The sequence below is a fragment of the Setaria italica genome, chromosome IX, assembly GCF_000263155.2.
Source record: "Setaria italica strain Yugu1 chromosome IX, Setaria_italica_v2.0, whole genome shotgun sequence".
NCBI lineage: Eukaryota > Viridiplantae > Streptophyta > Magnoliopsida > Poales > Poaceae > Setaria > Setaria italica.
Genome location: NC_028458.1, coordinates 37,437,025 through 37,444,548, shown reverse-complemented (window position 1 = coordinate 37,444,548; position 7,524 = coordinate 37,437,025). Strand labels below are relative to the sequence as shown.

The 7,524-nt window shown below is 45.9% G+C and overlaps 1 pseudogene; it reads left to right on the top strand.

Moving 5' to 3' along the window:
• Positions 1-5,126: 5,126 nt before the first annotated feature.
• Positions 5,127-6,620, top strand: LOC101776498 (annotated as a pseudogene).
• Positions 6,621-7,524: the final 904 nt, after the last annotated feature.

The following is a 7,524-nucleotide window of genomic DNA, read 5'->3' as shown; positions in this document are numbered from 1 at the left end:
CTAAATGCAACACACCTACTTAACAATGAATACGTGCGTATTCTACATGGGAGGGTATAACACAGAATGACTTCTCTTGCAGTTATCCATATAGCTACTAATTTTTTTAGACACATTTCCCTGTATCAATTATTTTTTGGAAATCACTTTTCGTACAGATTTATTGTGTTGTATGATAACCAAAGTTTTTCCTTTTTTTTCCCCGGATCTGATGCTAGCATACACGCATTTGTTCAACATGACATGATCACACTGGTAATAATTTACAAAAAGATGTTCAACCACAAAATTTTTGGTTCATACTTCAAGGTTTTTCAGGAAAGTTTTCCTAGCAAAAATCAAGTAAACGAAGTCTTCCACAAAGATATACAAAAAGTGGGAGAATATGCAGTGGAAACCACCTGGTAGGTGGAATCTTGGAAACTCCCACCATGGACTATCAGATTGGAGATGTACGGTTAGGTACAGTTCCTCAGAACATTTTCCATTTAACCCCGCGTGTTTTACTGTACACCACCTACTTCCCGACAGTACTATCTCAGTGCAATAAATGCAACCCTGCACTTGCAACTGGCCAATAGTTCGAGTTGCAATCGGTCTACACTATGAGTTGCAAATACTGTAGACCATTGAGATATTCCTAACTCAGTTGGGAAGTCGGTGGTCTATAGTATTTGCAACTTTGAGTGTAGACCAATTGCAACTCGAAAATGACTCTAGTTGCAACTGTACTGTCAGAAAGTAAGTGGTGTACAGTAAAACACGGGGGTATATGAAAAATGTCAGGGAGGAACTGTACCTTGTTGCTTGCACCATACATCTTGGATTTGACGGTCCATGGTGGGAGTTTCCAGGATTCCACCTACTAGATGGTTTCCACTACATATTTACCCTACAAAAAGCATACATGCTGAAAACTTTCTGTCAAGTTATCTAAAGAGAGTCTTTTGTTTTAACTTAAGTTATTTAAAAATTTAACAATGAAAGTCATCTACTGATGCATCATTGTTTTTTTCCCTATTTCCCACAGGCCCAGCAAAAATTAACAGACTACATGCGCAAGGAAGGAAATGCATCAATGCGTGATCCTTCATTAATCTTATACTTTGTACACTATTGGAAAAGAGCTCTTATTTATAAATATGTCAAACGGAGGATATTTTGTGGTGTAAAGTTTATTAAAAAATATTTCTTATTTTATTGATGTCGTTAAAACTAACTTTTCTTTCTACTCCCCCACCCAATTTTTATTCCCCATTTCCCACGGTCCCGAATGTTTTTGGTTTGCTAAAAGAGAACCAGTAGCGCGCTCAATTGGAATTGCAGGTTGTTGCTGAGCGGCCCAGCAACAGCGGTGGGCCGGCATGACACTAAAATATATTTGGCCGCCACCCGCTGCATGCATGCTCCTACGCACACGTACGGGAAGGGAATGGCTGACGGAAGAAAAAAGGGAAAGGGAATGATGCTATCGAAAGGGAATGACGTTGTCGGAGATGACAGACGCGTCCGCCCGGAAATTAGATGGCCCGGTGCAGAACCTGGTTGGGTTCCAATATTTGCTCAACTAAATCGAAGTCATGTCTAAAAATTTAGCTATCAGTTAGTTCGTTACTAAAAATTTGGCATACCAATATTTTAAGTCAAATCCATGGCAAGATAATGTAAACTTCCTAGAGGTACAGATTGTCATATTTTTCCAAAAAGCAAGCGAACATCTAAAGTTTTACCCTAATTTTAGTATCCCTTGATTTTTGCAAGCCCTGATTTTAGCATGCCCTCATTGAAAGGGTCTTTGATGTCGCTTAGAGGAGGGGTGAATAGGTGAATCTGAAATTTTACAAAAAACTTACAGCGGAATTAATAGTTTACAGAAACTCTAGAGATTTTCAAGATTCTCCGCAACTTGCTGAGATTCCGTAGAAATCTACGGAGTATCTCAAGATAATGAAAAACTCACAATGCGCCTAATTAAAACTCAACCAAAAGTACCATTGAGTTGTTTCCAAGCTATTTCACTACCTGATAACTCAAACCTTCTCAAGAGATAGGTCAAGATGAATCCTACAAATGAGTTAGCACGAGCAACAACTAGTGAAATCAACAAATCAAGCACAAGAGACTCAAAGATTTGTTTACTGAAGTTCGGATTCCTTCACCGAGAATTCCTACGTCTTCGTTGGGTGCTTCCAATGAAGCTAGATCGCTCTTAACCCTTTCCCCATTTTAATTCTTGATTTCTTCCCTTGCGGAGGTGAAATTAAAGCCTTCACAAACTTCCCATGGCACAACACAGGCTTGGGTGCTCACCGGGTGACGCCTAGCCATTTAGGAGGCTTGACCTCTAAGAGTAACAAGCGCCACGAAGATCTCTTGCTATGAACTCGAGTGCTTAAGGATGGATTTGCTCTCTTTCACTCAATCGTTCAATCCCTCAACCCAAATTTTTTCTCTTCTCAAATCTCTTACAATCCTAGAGATGGGAGGGCTCAAAAGAGCTGTGGAGATGTGTTTATCGTGTGGGGAACCAGCAACACTAAATGGGAGCTTTGGGCAGTTAAGTTATGCAATCTCTAGAAAAACCTTCGAAAACTCCGGAACCCCAAAACTAACCGTTAGGTTCAAAAAGTTCCAGAAACTCTACAAAATTCTTCGGAATCTTCGCAACTTACGGAATCTTCGTAGAATTCTCCGGAATTTTCATAGGTCCACTAGATAGCACAAGACACCTCAGAGAAAAGACCATAACTTTTTACTCTGGACTCTGAATTCGATGATCTTGGACTCTATGAAAAGCTTAGTCAGAGGAGTATCCATTCCCACTGAAAACAAGCTTCAAGACCACCTAGTGCAAGTGTTGTGACAAGTGTTTCTCTCATGTTAACACTTGAAAGGTTAGATTTGAGCACCGAGACATAAGTGAAGTTATCCACATTGCATCCCTGTTGATAGTACGTCGTTACCTATACTCAAGATCAAAGAATAAACACAATATCAACCACTTGAGCTTGAACATAATCATCATGCCGTTTTTTTTTCAAAATCACACTTTGAGGGGTTTCCAAGTATTTCTTTCTCTTTCTTGAGCATTATCCTCCTTGAGCTAGTGACTTGATGTTCCTCAACATATATGATCAATAATCAACTTGACAAGCTCAAGTCACCTCAATTATTGTGATCCAACAATAATTTGATGCTTTGCAATGCTTCACTTTTCGTGGCTTGATTGGTTCCTCGAAGTTCTTCCAAGCACTAGCTTCTTGATCTTGTTCGCTTCAGCTTATTCAGCTGGCTTATCAGCCATCAAACAGTGTTTTCCTCTCACAACAAATCAGCCGTTTCAGCTTTTCAGCCGGCTTATAAGCTAAAGCGAACAGGCCTAACCCTAGCAAAGATCCCATGGCTCAAGCCGTCGCTTGACCAAACTTTGCTTAGTTCCTCGTTGCTAATCACTTGCTTTACTTCTTCCTCCAATCATACTACTTTGAGTTTAGCTTTGCTTTGACATCAACAATGAATACCCATTTAAAATCCATATCTTCGAATACTTGAACTTGATTCATACTTGAATATTGTTCTTATACAAACATTATGACCAAGTAATCTTCTATCTTAACTTTCCTTGAAATACTAATAAGAAATGCCATCCATGTGACCAAGCAACCTATCATTGAAATTCCATTCAGTTCACCATTGCTCTTGATCACATATATTATTGTTGTAATCTTGATCAATCCTCATGCATTTTTCAACTTTTTTTGATTATACAAGCAAACAACCAATGAGACCATACAATTTCACTTCTATCTTTATCTCTTTCACTTAATTCAATCTTTGCTTGTCATTTCTTTACTTTTGCATGCTTCACATGACATGAGCTTGACTTTGTCATTTCTAATAAAACCTTGCCAAAGCTCAACAAGCTCATTAGTCCTTTAATTACTTCTCCCTTTCAATCACCAAAACCCACAAGAGGCCTATATGCTCTTTCACTCATTTTGGCTGGGCAAAAACTGGGAGCAAACCAAAGAGGCTCGCAGTCATTTGGGCTTTAGGATTTAGGGGGTGTTTGGTTCTTTAGTCCGGACTAAAGTTCCTGTCACATTGAATGTTTATATACTAATTAGGAATATTAAATATAGACTAATTACAAAACCAATTGCATAGATGAAGGCTAATTTGCGAGACGAATTTATTAAGCCCAATTAGTCCGTGATTTGACAATGTGATGCTACAGTAAACATGTGCTAATCATGAATTAATTAGGATTAATAAATTCGTCTCGCGAATTAGCTTCCATCCGTGTAATTAGTTTTATAATTTACTCATGTTTACTCCTCCTAATTAGTCTCCAAAGATTCGTTGTGACATGGACTAGACTTTAGCTTAAGGATCCAAACACCCCCTTACATATGCAATTGAACTATCTTTGTTTGGTCTTTACGTTGACTGTATGCATGGTTTGGCCAGTTCCACGTTTTGGCATCATTTCATACATGCTGCGAAGATTCAAAACTAAAAACTTCTCTTCCTCCGATCTTCCCGTCCCTTAATCGCAATGCACGCAATCACAGCGCTCTGCTCTCGCGCTGCTGCTTGGTAGACTACACATTTTATTTTGTCGCCTGAGTGACGATGTGTAACACACCCCTTCCAGCCGATTTGTAATATAGATCTACACAAACATATTTCATATATGTATAGAATAGTAAAAGTAACACACACCTTTTGATGCATTATCTTTTCCTTTGATATTACTATTACTTTTTTTTTGAGATCTTGATATTACTTTTACTGCGCAACCCTCCACCTGAGCTGGGCCTGATTGAGCGATATCGGCCCAAACAGCAAACCAAGAATCACACGGAAGCGGAAGCGGAACATAACCGGGTCAGACTTGCAGTCCGTTTCGTGTTCGGCTACATGCCGAGTCCGAGGCTCCGAGCTCTGCTATGCTGCAACTACGAGTCGGAGTAGGCTCATGTAGTCGTTTCCGTGATATAGTCGGTCACAAGCGCCTTTTTTCAACTAATAAATATAACCGTAGAACACAGGCGTTCCAGCGTTGCGTGAGCAATAATTTTAGATATTGATCGAAAAAAGTCAGGTGATTAGAGGCAACCATCATGTCGACGTCCGGCGAGCGCTTCGCCAACCGCGTGCTCAGCATCCACCGCTTCATCAACCGCAGCCTCGTTGGCAGGCTCCTGCCGGGCGCGAGGACGAGCACGGTGGTGCCCGCGGCGGCACCTTCCGAGCTGGTACGCCGGCTCGGTGACAACGCGTTGGTGGTCGATGCGGACGCGCTGCTCCTGAACCCGTCGCGGGGCGCGGCGTTCCCGCCCTACTTCCTCGTCGCCGTCGAGGCGGGCGGCTACATCCGGGGCCTCGTCCTGCTCGCGCTCTACCCCGTCCTGCACGTGCTGTCCCACGGGGCGCGCGCCAAGGCCATGGCGTTCGTCTCTTTCTGCGGGCTGCGGCGCGACGAGGCGGCGAGGATCGGAAGGGCCGTGCTCCCCAAGCTCTTCTTCCGAGAGGCGTCGGACATGCGCGCTATCGAGGAGCTCAAGGCGTTGCCCAAGGAGGTGAAGGTGGTGGCCGTGACCCGGACGTTCCCGACGGTGATGGTGGAGGCGTTCTTGAAAGAGTACGTGGGGTTCAATGCGGTGGTGGGGAAGGAGCTCGAGGGAGGGCAACGATACCTCACCGGCGTTATGACCGAGTCAGAGATCGACATGAAGAGGCTGGCGCGCGTCCTGAAGCAAACCCAGAAGACCTCGTGCATTTCCCCGAAGCCCATGGTGTTCCACGACGGCCGGCTGGCGTTCACGCCGACGCCGGTGGCCGCGCTCGCCATGTACATCTACTTCCCCTTCGCCGTCGTCCTCGCCGTCATCCGCATCGCCATCTACGTCCTCCTCCCGTGGCGCCTGTCGAGCGTCGTCGCCGGGCTCACCGGGGTGAGGGTGCGCGTCATCGGCGCCACTCCTGCGGCAGACGACGGCGACGCCGAGGGCACGGGCAAGCCCCGCGGCGGCCGGCTTTACGCCTGCAACCACCGCACGCTCCTGGACCCGATCGGCATCGCCTGCGCGCTCAAGCGGCCCGTCGCCGCCGTGACGTACAGCCTGAGCCGCCTGTCGGAGGTGCTCTCGCCCATCCCGCTCCGGCGGCTGACCCGCAACCGCGAGGAGGACCGGCGCCGCATGTCGTCGATGCTGGCGCGGGGCGACGTGGTCGTGTGCCCCGAGGGCACGACGTGCCGCGAGCCCTACCTGCTCCGGTTCAGCCCGCTGTTCACCGAGCTCGCCCTCGAGGTGACCCCCGTGGCGGTCGACGCGATCACGACGGTGTTCTACGCCACGTCCACGTCGCCCGTCGCCAAGAGCTTCGACTCGGTCTACTTCCTGATGAACCCCCGGCCGGAGTACAGCGTCCAGTTCCTGGAGCCGGTGAACTTCGAGGAGAGCGGCAAGAGCAGCATCGAGGTGGCCAACGAGGTGCAGCGCGCGCTAGCCTCCGCGCTCGGGTTCGAGGGGACGGCACTCACGAGGAAGGACAAGTACCTGCTGCTCGCCGGGAACGAAGGGGTCGTCAAGACCAAGTGAAGCAACAGCTAGTTTGACATGGTGTTCCAGTGATTGGTTTTTAATTTGTTAGCAAGTACAGTAGGAGTGGTAGTCTGATTCAGTAGTGTCCAGAATTTATCTTTGCCGTTAGTTTCGTCTTGTTTCTTTGGCAATATGTTTGCACGTGCAAGAATGCTTGCTGCTCTGTTTACATTTGCTTTCTAATTTAATGCTTCTTTAAATTTTCACAATTGATATTGTCTTAAACATGCAGAAAAAAACCATGATTGGTGTTGTGAATCATTAGATCAATTACCTTAATTATGTTATTAATTAAACATATGATTATTACATGGATTAGTGATGTCATTAGCAGTTAAGGGAGACACCTTTTAGTAAAAGGGCCACCTCATGAAGGGGCCATGGCCTTTTCGAACTGTCACCTATAAATATGTAAATAGTACATCAATGAGATCATCCTATTCCATTATATCATTCCACTTTTCACTTTCCAATACGTTATCAGACACTTTGTTCTACACTGAGCGCAAGAAGAAGGACAGAGGCCAGAGGGCCTCACCACCAGAGGGTAAGATGGATTTTGGACACTTACGCTTCATTGCCATAGAAAATGGCTTCCTTGTTCTTCCTCTCGGTGGCCAGCGCTGGAACCATGACAGACGCCCAAGGTTTTGCTTCTGCAATAGAAGCGGCAACTTCTTTGCACACCATGGCCACCGTCCTAGGACGCCGCGGTCGCCGCCTCCGTGGTGGCTGAGGATGCTGTGTCTTCACTGAATGGGGACGCTAGTCACCTCGTCGGCACAGTCCTTGCCGTACACCACCACAGAGCCCAGGCCAACGGCCTGGCCCCTCACGGCCCGCAACACGCCAAGCGCCGACGGCCACAAGCAGTTCCACCGGTACCTCTTTCGAGCACACACGTACGGCTACG